Raw genomic sequence first — 18,422 nt, 5'->3', positions numbered from 1 at the left:
TTGCTGATAACCACGCGAAACCCCCTGGCTTCTCCTATATAAACCCCTGCCTGAAGAGGCTCGGGGCCGATTCCTCTGTCTCCTGTGTGAGATACGTGTCAGTCCGGGATCTCGTTAATAAACGCTACCTCTTGCTGTTACATCAAGACCGGCTACTCGCGTTTCTTGGGGGCACCTCAACCCGTGACTGGAGAGAGTCTCCCCAAGTTTGGGGGTCTTTCAAAGCTAAAGCCATCTCAATCCTCCTCTACAGCTGCAGCCTGGTCCTCCTCTCACAGGAATTCTTAAAACATAACCCCATGACAGTAGTCACACTGTGAAATGAGTGTTGTTTAAGGGTGCCTGAGCAAGTCCACTTTCTGTTGCAAGAACAAAATGACTGAAGCTGGCTTATGCATGAAGAGGTTTGTTTGGGACAGTTTTGTTATTGAAAGCTGGGGTGACCTCACTGGCTCAGCTTTGGTCATAGTACCATATGATATCATGGTTGGAGTGTGTGCTAGAGAGAAAGATCCCATGGCATGATGAGAAGTGAGAGGGGTTTGGGAAGAGTTTGGATCTTTTCATAGCCACCGGGTTTTGCTACACAGGCTCCCTCTAGACATGACATAACCATCTTGCAGTAGGCACCACCTGTGTGTGTGTCTGTGTGCTTGTGTGTTTATGATATGTGTAGTATAATGTAGGTTGTGTGTGTTCGTATCTATATATGTGTGTCTTTGTGTGCATGTGCACTTGTGTGTGTGATTTCCATGTGTTTATTTGTGTGTGTGCCTCTGTGTGGTATGGCATGATGTGTATGGTGTGGTATATGTGTATGTGAATGTGTGTGTGCACCCGTGTGTGTGGGCATCTGAGTTGTGTGAATGCATGTATGTGTGTGTGTGTTCCATGTGTGTTTTTGTGAGTATGTGCATGTGTGTGGGCATGTGTGTGTGCACATGTGTGCCTCTGTGTGCATTTGTGTGTGCACATATGTGTCTTATGCATGTATATGTCATGAGTGTGTGTTCATGTATGTGTGTTTGTGTGTGTGTGTGTTGTGTGAGCATGAAGAGACAAAATGAAAAGATTAAGTCCTTTTTTCATCACTCTCTCCCTTACAAGTTCAAGTCAAGCCACTCACTGAAACACAAGTCTGTCATCTCAGCCAGGCTGACTGTCAGCTACAAGAATAGGCTGGTATCACACTGTCCCACAGTTCTAGGATTATGGGCATATATAGTCCACAGTCACAGCTGGTTAGTCCTAATGGTTCTTACATGAGCTTCCAGCACAAGGCCTTTTGGGGACATCCATAATCAAATGATGACAGGGACAGACCTTGCTACCCTCAAGCATACCATTTTCAAGGAAGAAGCCTTCTTGTTAAAAGCAGTGAAAACAGCAGGCACAAGAACACCTGACCTCACTTTCCTCCTGAGACACAGAGATAGAAGCCACACATAACTCTGGTCTTCCCACTGAAGAGAGGTCAGCCTGAGCTAAGCAGCTCTCATCTGTCCCAGTTTTCTTCTTGGCTTTCATCATAGGGAAGCATGATAAATATTTTTCCAAGTCTGCACAGGTCACCAACACCCTTCCTAGTTGTGTCTGACAAAGCCACATGGAGACTACTGTGTAACTGGAGTCCTAGTCTATGGCATCTCTCTCCTTCACACTACACTCTTTCTAATGAAGCTTTGATAAGGAAATTATATTCTTTGTGTACTGACAAATCCCACATTCTTTACATGTGGCTATTGTTTCTTGCTCAGAATGCTTGCCTGGAGACAGGGGTGGATGCAGGTATTTTGGAAACAAGGCGAGATGCTGGTACTCTAGTAGCCATAGGACACAAGCCATCACAGCTATAGTTCAGAGCATGGCATGCATTCACAAAGAAGACGCTGTAGGCACCAAGAGCAGCTACATCCACAGGGACCTAAGGAGAGGGACCTGATTGCTACTGTTCATGTTGCATTTCCTCTTTGTTCTGACTGTTTTAAATGGAATTGCCCAACACAACACACTTCCTAGGATATCTGACAGCCACTCACAGATGCACATGCAGGTAAAACACCAATGCAAATGAAATAAAAATAAATAATTTTAAACTAGTATATAAGAGAGAGAGACTGGTGTTTATAAAAGAGAAACTTACCCTCAAAAACTATTTACTGTCCTGAAATCTATTTCTCATAAGCAGAGGACCATAGGCATGGAATTCTTTCTCTCCACACTTCTCAGTGTGTGCTAGGGTACTCGATCTTTATAGGTATTTGGTGAAACATTGAGGAGCTTAGAAAGATTAGCATCATGTTGCATGTCAGCTGTCTTTATAGTCTTGAGTTCCATGTTTTCAGCTGAGCATCTGTTGCAATGGGTTCTGTATCCTGAGTTATTGTCATGGTCTGTGGAACTCCATTAACTACATGGATACAGGGGCCACAGAATGGTCATCTGGTACTTCCCCAGCCCATGAACATGACCCATGTCCAGTCACAAGTCAGAATTGGGTCCTCAAAGCTGCCACCAGGAATGCATGTAGACAAAACTAAGGTATCTGAGGAGGGTAAGGAGGAACAGAGTCAGGTTGAGGCCTGTTTCAAATTCAGAATTGCCAAGTATGTATTTCAGTTAACTGCTTTCATATTTCCCTACTGGGTGAAATCTTATCACTTGTTAGATTGGATCTTTTAAGCCAGAGAGCTAACACTGCTGAAGCAAAATCGTCATACAGACAGGCTATCAGGAATGTCACCCATGTTTATTATCTCTGGTAACAGCAGAAGTGCAGAAACATTTCCTCACTCAGGGTGAGTATGGCACAAAGAAAACCAGTGCATGCTCCTTACACCCCTGAGGGCTTCCCAGTGTAGGGGCCAGCACACTGGGTTCTGACAGTCAATGTGTCTGTGATGTGACTAAGGCACTAGGGACTGCTTACATCATCAACAGCAAGGGTCACTTTTCTAGGGATGGCACTGCAGAGATCAGACAGTAGTTAAACCTGAAAGCTCATCACATTCAACTTCTCCCTGAGCTCCTAACACACCTGATCCCCACACCCTAAGCACTTGCAAGGCCTTCATGCCTGCTGCTGTACGTTCACACTCTGCTTCCATGCACTCTGCATTCTTCCTCCTCTCATGCTCTGCTCCCAAGGCCCTGCCTTCCACCCTGGTTTTTCTTTATTTTTATTTCATGCTCCTACCTCTTCCATGTATTCTGAGTGGATCAGCTATGGGGTAGGATCATGAAATCTGTGGTTCTAAACACACACACACACACACACACACACACACACAGAGAGAGAGAGAGAGAGAGAGAGAGAGAGAGAGAAACACACACAGAAAAACACACACAGACACATAGACACACACACACACAGAGAGAGAGAGAGAGAGAGAGAGAGAGAGAGAGAGAGAGAGAGAGAGAGAGAGAGAGACACAGTCGTACCAGTTTAAGACAAGACTATGTGTCTGCAGGGGATCCAATTCATGCAAGATTAGGGACCTGAAAAAAGATCACTAAACTTCAAAAGAAAAATCGAAAGAAAATAACTCAAAGGAGTGTCACTGCAGGTTCTGCCACCCCAGAAGAGCCCGTGAGAAGACGAAGGGCATACTGAACGACCAGCCACACTGGAAATGTCTGCATCTGAACTGTGCAGCATCCCTATCCTGGAGTGTGGCGTGCTGTGGGGGTGTCTGAGACACCATTTCTGAACACCTGGGTTTGCACTTATTTAGACCAAGTCATTGGGTGTTGAAGGTGACTACTATATCTATAGATTTATTAAAACTTATACGAATGAATTCATGATGCACAAATTGTACAACCCCACTCTCAAGAACCACCAACTGTTGGACGTATCATTAATGAATTATTCCTTAAATACTTCTGAGCACGGGGATGAAAAATTTAGGATTAATCTCTGTTCCACTTCTGGATGACACACTAAGTGTGCACCTCAGTGGAAGAAACCAACCATCTAAGGAAAGCCGCAGTCCTTTCCACCTTTTTGCAACCACAGTAGCCTACGCAAAGCAAACACTCACCTGTGGCTCATTGGTCAGAGCAAAACATTACTTCGTTATCTCTGCCAATCTCAGGGACAGAACAGCATTTTCTGTTTCCAGTTCAACTATCTTTTCTTCTTTAATCTGCAACCAAGGATCCAAAAAATGCATCAACACAGCACTTACCTGCCCACTTTGAAACACCAGAGTGCAAGAAATGGTAGAAACAGCCTCAGCAAGGAGAAAGTCAACTGTCAGGTTGTGAAGACTCCTTCACATACTGCAGAGACAAGACAAGTCAGCCTCAGCAAGGCCCGGCCGGCTACCCACACACACCCCATGGCTCTGAGCCCATCAGCTCCAGACCTGAGGACTACCAGGGATGCAAGCTTTACACTCTGGACTCTTTAACCTTTGGTCAGGAAGGTACCATGGAAAGTAACTGGGAAGCAGAGTTTCCAGAGAAAGGCATAGAAACAGTTCAGCCTTAAAAATCAAAATCGGATCCCTTCAAAGCCAGGTGTGTGTGTGTGTGTGTGTGTGTGTGTGTGTGTGTGTGTGTGTGTGTGTGTGTAGGTGATCATAAGACATACGTGGTTTGGAAAATCAAGGAGAGGAAGGATTTATTGAGAAGCTGAGATGGTGGGGAATGAAGGGAGGATGTTGGAAGGAAGCTAGAGCATGGTGGAGTTTTATAAGCCAAAGAAGTGAAATTTGTATTTAATGCCCTTAAGACAACTGGTCCAGGTTCAGTGTTCTTGATGGTGGCTCAGTATTCCAGCTGTGGATTCAGGGAACTCAGAACATCATGATGAAAATAATCTCTCAGACTACAGAGTCAAATTCCTGCTGGTGCTGCAGTCTCATCAGAGAAGAAATTAAGTCCCTCCTCCTATGGATCCTCTCATTTTTGTCATTCTCGCCTGCAGGAGCTTCAGTCCTTCCTCTGAGGGGGCTACTCATACCTGCAGGTGATTTAGACCCTCTTGAAGGGAATTCTGTCTCCAGATTGGGATGCGGACCCTCCTGTTAGAGAATTAACTCTCTAAATCTTCTCACAGAGTATGTGTGACTACCTGGAGACAGCATTATCTGCACTTCTAAACTCTGATTGGTAAAGAGAACCCACGATATGAGTTTGAAAACCTCTGAGTTATACACTGTTAATTTCTAAATGTATTCTGTTGAGTATGAAAATTTCTGTAATATTTTGATGAAATTTACTTACTTCCTAGATTTCAAACAATAATCGAAGCTATAGTTAAAAGTTTAGTATGTGCTTCCTCAAAGTAATTTGAAAATATTTTTGATTTTTATTAAAGATGGTGTACGACATAGAAATTTTCCCAACTATTGTTTTGTTTACTGCTAGGATATAGAAATGCTTTATTTCTGTTGACAGAGCTCATATTCATTGTTCTGGTATAACTAATTGTTCAATGCTAAACTTTAGCAGATTCCTTAGGGTCTCTGCCATTTATAATAGGATTCCATCTACAAGTTGACTGCCTTGTTCTTCCTTTCTCATGGGATGCCTTTTGTGCAGTTTCTCCCCATAAATGACAAAGTTAGACCATGAGAACAATGCTGGATAGCAGTGCCAAAAAGACCTGGGACACATTTACAAAGTCTGTTCCAATTAGAATGGGGCTCTGTGAGAAATTTCTGTCAGGTTTGCCCTGACCATATGAGTCTCTCTTGAGTGCCTTAGGTTGGATAAGATACACCCCAATTCATATGGTGAAGGATGAAGTCCCTGACACTGAGCAGGTGACACTTAAAGACAGTGCCTTCAAGGTCATCGATTCAAGGAAGCCTGAAAGGTGGGCTCTGTTGTAATGTCTTTGGGGTCTTATGAAGGGAACCATAGAGCAACAGACACTTACAGGGTGCAGGGAGAAACCACAGAACACCTAAAGGAATCAGCTACCTACAAACTGAGGAGAACTGGAGCCAATTCTTGGACCCAAGACTTCCAATCTCAAGCCCACAGAAACCTCTGCTCAGTTCTGCAGGCAGCCCAAAAATATTACAGTGTGTGTTCTTGGTGTGTCCTGGAGCCTGAAATTCACTGCTGTAAGCTCAGTTCTATCTTGGGGTAGATGGGACTAAGCATTAGATCTTAAGATTTATTTCTCAAGGTGAGATAAAGTGGTCCTGAGTTGGGTGCTAAGGTACAGTCCCAGGGTGAAGCTTCTGGATAGCTAAGTTGGGCCTTGAAACAAAACAGAGCTGTGCGGTCCCCAGGAAACTTAACACTTGTTGCTGGAACAAAGGTTTCTTCTTTCAATGTCCACTTAGGCAAATTTGCAAAGATCAAAAATGCTGATTGTGGCTCTCACCACTTTCCCTTGGAGCATGCCCACAGAGTTCCTTGTCTTCTACTGGGAAGTCAAGCCTTCTCTTATAAGGAGCTCTCATGCAGTCATCTCACGTCTCTGGTCAGGAAGAAAACCTGCTACAAACTCACCTTTAAGAGGCAGAACAGATCGTCTTCTCTCTGGTTAAGGTCACAGCATAGTCTTTATATGTTGGCTAGGATGGTGGGGCTTGAGCTCCCATTCCCTCAGCCTCTACCTTCTTTCCAGTATACCACAAGCCCTGGCTGGTCACATATCACTTTCCACAGAGACCTCTGTTTTCTAAGCCCTCTGTCTCCTCTGTTGAACAGGAGCTTTCTGTCCCTGCAGCCCAGACAAGGACTCTAACTTTAGGGTGGGGCTGAGTTTAGATCATGTAATGTTCAGACTCTCTGCTTGGCAGCCATTATCAGGCATAGTGTTTATATTTTTGTTCACTTTATCGGTCTATTTTTTCTACTGTGTGCTCTAAGAAGGGAACGCGTAGGGTTACATAATTTTTGCTGTTAGTAGCTGTACTCCCAAATCCTGCTCAGTATGTAGTCTGTGGATGTTCAGCATAGCTGAGGGAGGTACCAAGTCAGGAGACCTGGAGGTGCTAATGCAGCAAATGAGAGGTCAAAGAGGACCCAAGTGGCAGTTGGAGAAAGGAGCCATAAAGACAGTGAGGAGTAAACAGGTCAACTTCCCTAAGATTCCGAAAAGAAGCAGACCTAATTGGGCTCCATCCCAAGGGAACTCAAGATAAGACTCACGAAAGAGTGCTACCAAGCCAATCCCAATTCTCTTATTTTTCCCACATTCCTGAGAGCAGATAGGGGCGGTTTCAAATTCCCTGGGCTCCCTTCATACTCACAGGTATTTGATGCTGAAACTGCCACAACCTCTGTTCTGAAAATCCTCACAGTAACGAATGAAGGGCGTGGCTAAATCCTAGAGAGGGGTGGCTAGTATCGTTCATTGGCCACTCATGCCCATGCGCACTATGCCTACCCACAGGAATTTTCCAGTCTAGCTTACCGGTTCATTGAACCGGTTCATTGAACCCACAGGTTCATTTTGCTCCTGTCCTCTCAAGAAATACAAGGTCCCCACAGTGCTTGTAAAATACAAATCAATTTACTGTGGCATTGAATACCCATCTCACCTGGAGGCATCTCTTTCCCAGCCCACTCGCGATCCTGCCTCAGACTTCCCAGAGAGCAGGCCCTTCCCATTCCCCTCTACCATCTTGCGAGCCTACCTTACAGATAATGTTTTGTAGGGTCCTTCAGTTAACCACACAGGTTCTATGTTCATTTCTCACACCGTTAATTAAATTAAAATTAAATAACTCTGTTATGCTGAGAAAGAGATGCAGACTCAACTGCGACAAAGTGTTCTTACAGCACTTAAGTCACAGGAGGCACAGCAACACGGTTCTTCCTTTCCTGACAGTGTATCTACATCTCCTTACTAAATGTTCAAGTTCTGAGATATCTGTGTTTGCCTGCCACTCACGAGCTCCCATTCTTTTCAGACGTCTTTGCTCCTACCTGCAAGAATGCTGTGTAATGCTTTGAGAGCTCTAGAGCCTTTGGGGCCTCTGAAATATTAGTTAACTTTAGAACGGAATTGTCATCTTTAATTTCCACCAGTGATTAGTCTAATGATGATTTGTACTTTTAAAATTAAATCCCTAGGATCAAATGCAAAATCTTTCTTTAGAATTTTTGAAATTAAATAATGAATTAGATATTCAATCTCAAATATTTACAATAGATAGGGAGGCTCACATTTTTGAAGAATGATATCTTGTGCACCTTACATAAAAACCTCCTTCTAGCCACCTCATGCAAATTAAAGAAGGTACAGCCAACATTTCACCTGCACTGAGAGACTTTATCCTGCAGACAGGGTCCACTATGACACAGTAGTGGTCTGAAATTCTCGGATATCAATCTCCCGTAGGCAAATGGAGTTTGGAGAAAGAAGGGAAAGAGAATGTCTAGGCCTACTGACCTTGGAATGACAATGGAAAAGGTAGGGTAGAGGAAACACCCTGTCATCTTTACAGCCCATCATTCTGCCCTCTAAGTCCAAGACTCCCCACAGCTAACAAGAACGGGTACCTTCACCTTAGTCAGATCACTAAGAACTAGGCAGGGTTTTTCTTGGTAAAGTAAAACAAAGTTTCTTGGATTTGGAACAATTGCAACCATTTCAGAAAAAGAAATTAAATATCACTTAGAAGTACATTTGTTCCTTCTTCTTCAGGCCCACTCCCACAAATCCACTGCCTAGGTCAGACCTGCTTGAGTACAGGTGACCTCTCTCTTCTCACTTACTGTTCAGTTCATTCTCAAGCTCTGTTAACTTAAGAGAGACTTTCATTTTGTCAGACACATCAGGACCTTGTGAAAAGTGGGGCAGATGCTCTTTAAATATCAGGTTTTCAGGGGCTCCAGAACTGCCAGGTAAGTCTGCATCGTGGCTGGAGAAGAAGAAAACACAAACGATCATGCATAAAAATACAACTAACTTGCCTAACTAAATTTTCATCAGAATTTTCATGTTTCAGTGAAATTTATTCTTTGTTGCATATTATTTCAGTAATTTTATGTATTGCGGCTGAGACAAGCTACACCTACGCTTTGGTCTGAGCAGAACTTTAAAACCCAATCTGTGCTCATCAACTAAATGTAAGTTCAAGGAAAAGGGCAGGGTTTGTGACATAGGCCTATAACCAGTCTCCCAAAAAGTTATAAATACAACTTAAAATATAACAAAAGTCTAATAAACCAAGAAACAATTCCATGTAGCAAAGGGACAATATATTTTCTTGACAGTAACTTTCAAAAATAAATATGCACACTACAGATGGCCCAGTGGTCAACCGAAGATTACATAAATGCTAGAAAGACAAGGCAAACAGCTTAGCCATTGAGAGACCCTCTTTCAATGAGTAACAGACAGTAATTTGAGGATAATTTCTGTCAACCTCAGGGTAAGCCTCCACGTGCACCTATGTACACAGATATATATGGTAATGCATCAAACCCACACTAAAAATGGAGAAAGAAAATAACGAAGACAGTGTTCTCAATTTCAGTAAGCAGGCAATTTGTGCCACCTAAGCAAGCATAACTACGGGGGTTGTTTAAAAGTACAGCGTTTCCAAAAACTTTCCCCAATCTAATACGGAGAGTCAGAACAGCCCTGATTAATGTAATTCAGTTTTACAAAGGCAGAGGACATCTAACCTGAATGGATGTTTAACTATTTACATATATACTTATGTAGATATATAACCATATACAACAAACAGACAATATCAAACAAAATGGAGAGAAATTTGAAGCAATCCTACTAAAATCAGGGACAAGGCAAGCCTTCTCATTCTCCCAGTATCTATACAGTATATTATGGGAGGTTCTAGCCAGAACAATTAGATAACAAAAATAGATCAAAGGAATGCAAATTGGGAAGGAGGAAGTTAAGATATCACTATTGGTGGATGATATGATAGTATCAACCGGTGACCACAAAATATTCTACCATAGAACTCCTTCAGCTGATAAACAATGTAAGCAATGTGGCTAGTTAGAAAAATTCACTCTAACAAATCAGCAATCTTCCCCTACTCAAAGGAAAAATGGGCTGAAAAAAATTAGGGAAACAGCACCCTTAAAATTAGTCGCATATAATATAAAATACCTCAGGGTGACTCTAACAAAGCAAGTGAAAGATCTGAACAATAAGAACAAGACTCTGATAAAAGAAATTGCGGAAGACCTCAGAAGATGGAAAGATCTCCCATGTTCTTGGATCAGAAGGATAAACATAGTAAAATGGCCATCTTACCTAAACCAATCTATAGATCAAAGCAATCCCCATGAAAATTCCAACTCAGTTCTTCATAGAGTTAGAGCAATTCTCAAATTCATCTAGAATGACAAAAAACACAGGATAAAGAGAAAATATTCTCAACAATAAAAGAAATTCTGGGAGAATCAGCATTCCTGACCTCAACCTGTACTACAGAGAAATAATTTAAAAAAACCACAGTTATTGATACAGGGACAGGCAGGTAGATCAAGGTAATACAATGTACAACCCAGAAAATAACCCCACACACCTATGGGCACTAATGTGTGACAAAGTAACCAAATCCATCCAGTATAAAATAGACAGCAGTTTCAACAAAAGGTTCTGGTTCAAATGTCAGTGAGCATGTAGAAGAATGCACATGATCCCTAATGTTTATACAAATCTTATTTATAATACCCAGAACTTGTAGCCAATCCAGATGTCCGAAAATGGAAGAATGGATATAGAAATTGTGATACATTTTCACAATGGAGTACTACCAAACTATTATAAACAGTGACTTCATGACTTCATGAAATTTGCAGGGAAATGGATAGAACTAGAATATATTAACCTGACTGAGTAAACAAGACGCAAAAGGACTCACATGCTATGTACTCACTGATAAGTTGATATTAGCCCAAAAGCTCAAAATGCCCACAATAACCCTCACAAACCACATGGAGCTTAAGAAGAAGGAAGACCAAAGTGTGGATGCTTCAGTCCCACATAGTAGGGAGAACAAAATAATAACAGGTGGTGGAGCAAGGCAGGGACCAGGGAGCAAGAGAGGAGGGGAAGAGAAATATGCAAGGGTTGGGGAGGATAGGATCAGATTTTAGAAGGGAAATGGGCAAATTAGAGTTTCAGAAAATTGATTAAAAATATGTAGCAGTGGGGGATGATGAACTGGATGTAGCCAGTATAAGGTCCCAGGTGTTAGGGCAGTGAGAGTCACCTAGGACGCAAAAGGATGGCTTTATCTGAAGTATGCAACAAAGGAACATACAACCTGTAGAGACACCTCCACTAATCTAGACACGGCTCCAAGTTGAAGGATTGGGACACACGACCATCTCAAAATTTTTGCTTAGATATATTCCTGTCAAAAGTAAACACAAAAATAAAAAACTGGAACAGACACTGAAGGAAAGGCCATACAGAAACTACCCCACCTAGGATTCCATCCCATCAGCAGATACAAATTCTATACATTATTCCTAATGCCAAGATGTGTTTACTGACAGTAGCTTGGTATTGCTGATCCCTGTTATATCAGCATCTGACCAATACACCTGCAGATACTCACAGCCAACCATCAGCCTGAGCCTGGGGACCCCAAAGGAAGAGCTAGGTGAAAAACTGAAGTAGCTGAGGGAATTGAACCCCATAGGAAGAACATTATCAGCTAACTAGACCACCCAGAGCTCTGATAGACAAAACAGAAACTAAAGAGTATACGTGGAAGAAACCATGATTCCAGACACATGGCCTTCGCTGACATCAATGGGAGAGGAGGACCCTGGTCCTGTGGAGGTTTGATGTGCCAGCCTAGGGGGATGTTAGAGTAGTCAGGTGGGAGTAGGGGAGAGAGTGGAGGAGCTCCCTCATAGACGCCAAGCTGAGGGGCATGGGGAAGATGGAATGGGTGGTTGTGGAGGGGCAACAAAGAAGGGGGATATCATTTGAAATTAAATAAATAAATTGATTAATTTAAAAAAAATCTCATGATCATCTCAGTAGATTCTGAAAAGGCCTTTGACCAAATGTGACAGTCCCTCATGTTAAAAGTCACGGAGAGAGAGGGTTACAGAAGAGTACATGAACACAATTAAGATAACATACAGCAATCCACTAGCCAACATCACATTAAATAGAGAGAAACAAAGCAATTGTCCTAGGCTCAGGGGCAGGGCAAGGCTGACCGCCCTCTCCCTATCATTTCAATATGGTTCTTGAAGTTCAGGCAGAGCAATAAGACAACTAAAGGTGAACAAGGAGATATACATTGGAAGGGAGGAAGACATCGTATTGGTATTTTTGATGATATCATAGAATATAGAAGAGACCCAAAAAATTCTATCAGAGAACTCCTACATTTGATATATACTTTCAACAAAGTTAATGGATACAACATTGACTAAAAAATTAGGTATCACTCTTTTAAACAAACTATAAAGGGGCTGACAAATAAATTAGGGAAACACCACTCTTTACAATAGTGACAAATAATATAACAAAAAGGTCTCAGTGCAGTTATAAGAAAATGAAAGATCTGTATGACAAAAATTTTAATTTCTGATTAAAGCAATTGAAGAAGATATCATAAGAAAGGTCATGGACAGGTAGGATTAATAATTTAAAAATGACCATCTTACTAAAACCAATCTAAATTGTGAATGCAATACCCGTCAGAGCTGAAAACAAGTCTTTACAGACCTTAAAAGAGCAATTCTCAACTTCAAGTGAAACATTTAACAAACTCAGGATAGCTAAAACATTCCTGAACAATAACAGAATTTCGGGAGGAATCTCCATCTCTGATTTACCGCTGTCCTACAGAGCTATAGCAATAAAACTACATGGTATTGGTATAGGAACAGACAGGCTGATCAATAAAATGAAATCCAAGACCATGAAATAAACCCACACAACTATGGATGCTTATTGTCAACAAAGTAGGCAAAATCATATGACAAAAAACAAGAAAGCATCTTCAACAAATGGTGCTGTGCTAATTGGATATAGGCATAGGGAAGAATGCAATGAGCCTTATGTATAAACCTGTGCAAAACTCAAGTCCAATTGCATCAAAAACCGCAACATAAAACCTTATCCATCAAATCTGATACAAGAGAATGTGGGAAATACGCTTGAGCCCATTGTACAGGAGACAACTTCCTGGATAGAACACCCATGGTGCTCAGACATTGAGATCCACAATTAATAAATGAAATTTGATGAAACTGAGGAGCTTATGTAAGGAAAAGAGTACACTTAATGGGAGAAATAACAGCTGAGCTCAGGTGTCCTGGAGTCCTCCCTAGTCTGTGTCAATGATCTCAAGTCCAAGTCACAGCCGCCTGATTTGTAGTATCAAACACAGCAATGTTTCAGGCCAAGGGAGCTGTGAACACCATGTACACCTTGCTGTTTGAATTTTACGGGAACTGCTGAGCACCAAAGGAAGCAAGGGCTACAAGGTCAGGTATTACAGGACTGGGACAGAGCTGGAATCCAAGTTCCCTTCTTCCGCTGCTCTGGGCAGAATGTGGGCCTGGTAATTGGTTCTTGCTGTGTATAGGGGACAGAACCAAAGGGTCCTTTTTTTTTTTTTTTTGAGCTAGGGCCCGAACCCAGGGCCTTGCGCTTGCAAGGCAAGCGCTCTACCACTGAGCTAAATCCCCAACCCCCGAATCAAAGGGTCCTATGGGAGCCCTGGCACAAGCCTGCCCAAGCCTGGCTTAGGGAGCCTCACAGCATCCCAGTATTTGATGTGTCCCCAGGTTTGTCTACCACCTTCTGTTGTGTGTCATATTCCCTACCACCTGCAAAGGACTCTAAATATCTTCCTACAAAAGGTTTTCAAGGAGGAGTTGTACAAGACACATGGTGGCTCTGTGGTGAAGTTAACATGACCCAATAGATTAGAGGGCTAGAGCCCCAGGACTGATGCTGGGTGGACACTCTCCTCTGAAATGCAACACGGAGATCTTTGTATAGAAATCAAGAGAGTGCTCTGAATAGCTGTGCAGAGCACCTCTGGCTCAGGGACTCAGGACTGACACCCATAGAATGTTGTAGAGGAGCCATTTGTGATACAATGGGTCATCTTCTTGGGTCCCTGTGCCTCTAGAGATGAGCGGAGGACTGGGCTGTGGCTGGTTATGGGCTCAGACAGGAGGGTGGGAGGGGACTTGTCCTCAGCTCCTGGGAGTAGAGCAGCTTTTCTTTCCCTGCCCCTGCTTTTTGGATTTTTTCCCCTTGGCAAAAAGGAAGGACTGGAAGAAGTCTGTCTATGGAGAGTGAGGCTGGCTGGGAAACTGCTCGCTGTTCTCCCTTGTCATCCTGCTGGGGGTTTGGGGTTGTTGGCAGGTTAGCCTCTCCACAATTCCAGTCTGCTTCTCTCCATTTAATCCATGCATCTCTGTCTCTGGGATAGGTGACATGGATGCACAAGTCCTACCTGTAGCTACCACTCCAGGGCATAAGTCCCTCAGTGAGTGAATTCCAGATGGTTCTGTCTAGATAGAAATTGTACAGGGTCGTTGCTCAGTATGTAGGTACATGGAAGAGGATACTGCACGGCACCCAAACACATTTCATATAACATCAATCCACATACTCTGGAACTAATCGGTTCTATTTACACCTTTCGCCATTACTGCTATTCACTGTACTGTGAAGGGTGAATTTTTATTATGTTTCACTTCTGCAAAGGAAGAGACAGAGTTTAGCACTGGAGATTCCCTAGGGCCTGGCCGGAAGGGAGGCCTTGACACACATGTGTGCTCCTCGGAAAAAGCTTTTTCATAGGATGCCTCGTTGAATCCCAGGATGTGTGGAGGGCTCTATGCCCTATCCAGGGTTGATCTCAATATATTATTGGGAGCTGATGCTTCTCTCTGATAGAACAGTACCACCCTCCTGGAAGATGTTTGTGATGGTTTGCATATACTTAGCTCAGGGACTGGCACTATTAGGAGGCATGGCCTTGTTAAGGTAGGTGTGTCACATTGTGCATGGGCTTTAAGACCCTTTTCCTATCCACATGCAAGCCAATCTTCCCCAAGCAGCCTTCAGATGAAGATGTGGAACTCTCACTCTCTCTGGCACCATGCCTGCCTGGTTGCTGCCATGCTCCCAGCTTGATGATACTGGACTGAGTCTCTGAACCTGCAATCCTGTGTTCATTAATGTTATCCTTATAAGAACTGTATTGGTTTTGGTGTGTCTCTTGTCAACAGTAAACCCCTAACTGACACAATGTCTACGTTCCTTTCTTCAGCTTCCAGACTTTAGAAGCTTCACACATGAGCAGAATTCTCTTGGGACTATGGCCCTAGGCTCTAGGCTATCTGCTTGATCTGAGAGTGTAAGGACATCCTGCACACCCCTATCCTGTGTTCTGAAAACTTTTCAAAGCCCATTCATCTGAGACTGGTGAGTTCAGGACAGTAGCCCCAAGTGTCTGACAGTTCACTCTCATGAGGCATCACCTGCCCTTGACAGCGGATTTTACTAAGGGGCATTGGATGTGCAGGAGAACTGTGTGTGGTGAGTCTAGTCAGATCAGCACAGGAGGGAATCAAGGTCCCGTTGGCTTGTGGTTTTTAAACTCATGGTCCTGGCACTGTCTTGTTGGTATTTAGGTCCCTGTCAGTCCTCAATTGAATTTTAGCATGGGAAGCCAGGGCAGTTGTCTTCAAAGATATTCCTAGCATGGACCATATCTTCACCTCACCAGACATTAAGCACAATAAACACCAGGGGGCAGAGAACCCTCAGGGGCTGGAACTGGCATGTTCATACACTCTGGCTTGACCTTGGCCAACACAGGTTCAGAGAACAGCCTCTATGTAGAAAGATCTCCTTCCTCCTCTCAGAGTTTACAACATGTAGACTTAAACTAAGGTGGTGCCACACATGTGAGCAGAGGCACCAGCCTAGGCTTGTTCAATATCAAAGCCTACATGCCACCCCTGTATCACAGTCACAGCAGCCCATCTCATGAGAATTCTAGGGGTGGTGATATTCTGGGTGACTATTGAATGTTCTGCTGCCAGTTTCTTTGCTTCCACATGTCCAACTGTGAGAAGGGATTGAGAAAGGGAAGGTGATGAAGCCCTGCTAATATCTACTTGGTGCCACCAAAGACAATGGGGTCTGATTGGCAAGATCTTTGAGTTAGATTTTATAAAACACAACCTCAGGACAGTTAGTAGGTACTCTCAGGAAGGTGTAGAATGGTGGGTACAATGGGACAGGATCCCTGAGGCTGGTGCAGTGGGCCAGGAACCCTGAGGCAGGTAAAATTGGGTAGGGAGACTGGAACAGGTACAAGAGTGCAGGGACCCTGGTGGAGGTGCAGTGGAGCAAAGACTCTGGGGGAGGTGCAATGGGGAAGTTGTCCTGGGGAGGGGACCTTGTATTAGTGATCCTGTGGCATGTGTAACTGGCAGGGACCCTGGGGCAGGTGCACTGTGACATGTTCCCGAGCTAGAATGTTCATACAGGTGTGTGTTTGCTTCATGCAGCTGCTGTCTGAAGTAGAGAACACTGGCAACAGCCCCAGAGGGGATTTTGGGAGCTCCTTTCAAGAACGCCATAGCTCCTAACTGAGAAACTATACATTGCACAGATGGGCCTTTATTGAGATGAGCAGATTCTAAGGGGGCTGCCTTGAATAAACAGCCAAAGAAAGCAGAAATGAATAAGAAGCAATTGCGCCAGCCATGTCCAAGGTGTTTTTGCTCAGATAATAGGCCCTGAAGAAATCAGTTAAGTCAAATCACCTATCTATCTATCTATCTATCTATCTATCTATCTATCTATCTATCTATCTATCTATCTATCTATCTATCTATCTAATCTCCCTGAGGGAAGTCAGCTTTTATTTGTAGTAAGAAGGTCACATCCGCGCCCCCTTGTGGTGAATACGAAGATCGCATGTCGTGAGATGGGTTATTTCTTCCTTTGTATCTTTGTATCTTTGTTTCTTTCTTTGTTTCTCTCTCTCTCTCTCTCTCTCTCTCTCTCTCCTTCCTTCTTTCCTTCTTGTTTTTCTTCCTGTACTTCTTTATTGCTTGATGTGGGATAGAATGCCATTTTTGGCCAGTCCCTATCAGTATTGGCTGTAACACAGACCCAGTCACAGTGTGACCCAGAAGAGGCCTACCTGGAAAGTTTGTCCTATCTCTAAGATACACTGTATAATACCATAGTCTGGACTGCCGGTCAGACAAGAACTGTGAATAGGAGAATTGTGGACAGAATGAATGTCTGTGAGTCTGGACGTAGACTCTGTGGAGGGCTCAAGACTCCTGACTGTCCTGAAGCTTCCCAATGTGATTTTTTTCCCTCCTACAGAGCCAGTCACCTCAGCAACTTCATTTCCTGGTTATCCCCTAATCCTCTTACACTGTGTAGAGTGTTCAATCTCAGGCAGGGCCTGGGAATCTGAGAGACACCACTGAGCCCTCTGGGCCTGGCTGACTCAACCTGAGGCTACTCTGTGTGTCTTCATTTTGCTCACCCTCCAGAGACCTCAAAAGTCAGCAGTAAGTTGCTGAGAGGCCAGGAACCTCCATATTGGCCCAAGAGCAATTGTCCTCTTTCACAGGTTCATCCACAGAGCACGTAATTCTGATTGGTGCAACAGTCTGGAAGAGTGAAAGACGTCATCTCCCAAGGGCAAGTGCTGTGCTAGTGGACACTGAGGAGCTGCAGGGATCAGACCCCTCCCCATCCTTCTCCAGCCTCTTTTGTTCTTCCTTGATAAGTTTCCTGCAGATCTAAAAGATCCAGGCAGTCCATGACATGGGTTTGAACTTAATCTCAGGACATTTTATTCATTGCTATAAAACTAAGACCAGGTAATTCATTTGTTTGTTTGTTTGTTATATATAAGTACACCGTAGCTGTCTTCAGAAACACCAGAGAGGGCATCAGATGTCATCAGAGATTTTGTGAGCCACCATGTGGTTGCTGGGATTGGAACTCAGTACCTCTGGAAGTACATTCCGTGCTATTAACCACTGAGCAATCTTTCTAATTTCCAGGCTAACTTTTTTTAATTCCAATAATGGTTTCTTTATTCAGGTTACATCCTGATCCCAGTCACTCTCCCTCTTCCTTTCTCAGTCCCACCTTACAAATCCTTTTCACCATAATGCTCTCCCTTCTCTTTGGTACTCCCTTTGGTACCACCCCATCCTGGGGCATCTAGTCCCAGCAGGATCAGCCACCTCCTGTCCCACAGATTTACAATCAGTTAGTCCAGAATGCGTAGGGTTCTAGTGGCAGCAACAGAGAATGAGACAGCCCTAAATCTACTTGTCAAATGACCCACATGGAGACCAGCTCCAGATAGCTACAGCAGGCTCTGGGGTTGGTTGCCCAGACTCTAGCATTCTCCATGGTCCAAGGCTAATTGACTCTGGGGGTCATCTTGTAGGGTCTTTGACCCCTCTGGTTTGCTTCTCCCCCA

At 43.5% G+C, this 18,422-nt stretch overlaps 1 long non-coding RNA gene across 6 annotated transcripts in view; it reads right to left on the bottom strand.

The window, feature by feature from the left end:
* LOC134482799 (uncharacterized) overlaps window positions 1-7,305 on the bottom strand; it is a 79,231-nt gene extending 71,926 nt beyond the window's left edge. For 4 of the 6 annotated variants that reach the window (XR_010059354.1, XR_010059348.1, XR_010059364.1 and 1 more), the window contains exons 1-2: window positions 7,221-7,305; window positions 4,044-4,148 (exon numbers count right to left, since the gene is read on the bottom strand). This is a non-coding gene — a long non-coding RNA (uncharacterized LOC134482799). Of the gene's footprint in view, window positions 1-4,043; window positions 4,149-6,474 lie in introns of all 6 variants that reach the window. The other 2 variants (XR_010059362.1, XR_010059365.1) reach the window with 2 other exon arrangements.
* Window positions 7,306-18,422: the final 11,117 nt, after the last annotated feature.

Source organism: Rattus norvegicus, chromosome 1, assembly GCF_036323735.1.
Source record: "Rattus norvegicus strain BN/NHsdMcwi chromosome 1, GRCr8, whole genome shotgun sequence".
Taxonomy (NCBI): Eukaryota; Metazoa; Chordata; class Mammalia; order Rodentia; family Muridae; genus Rattus; species Rattus norvegicus.
The sequence above is the reverse complement of the archived record's forward strand: the minus strand, read 5'-3'. Positions and strand labels throughout refer to the sequence as shown.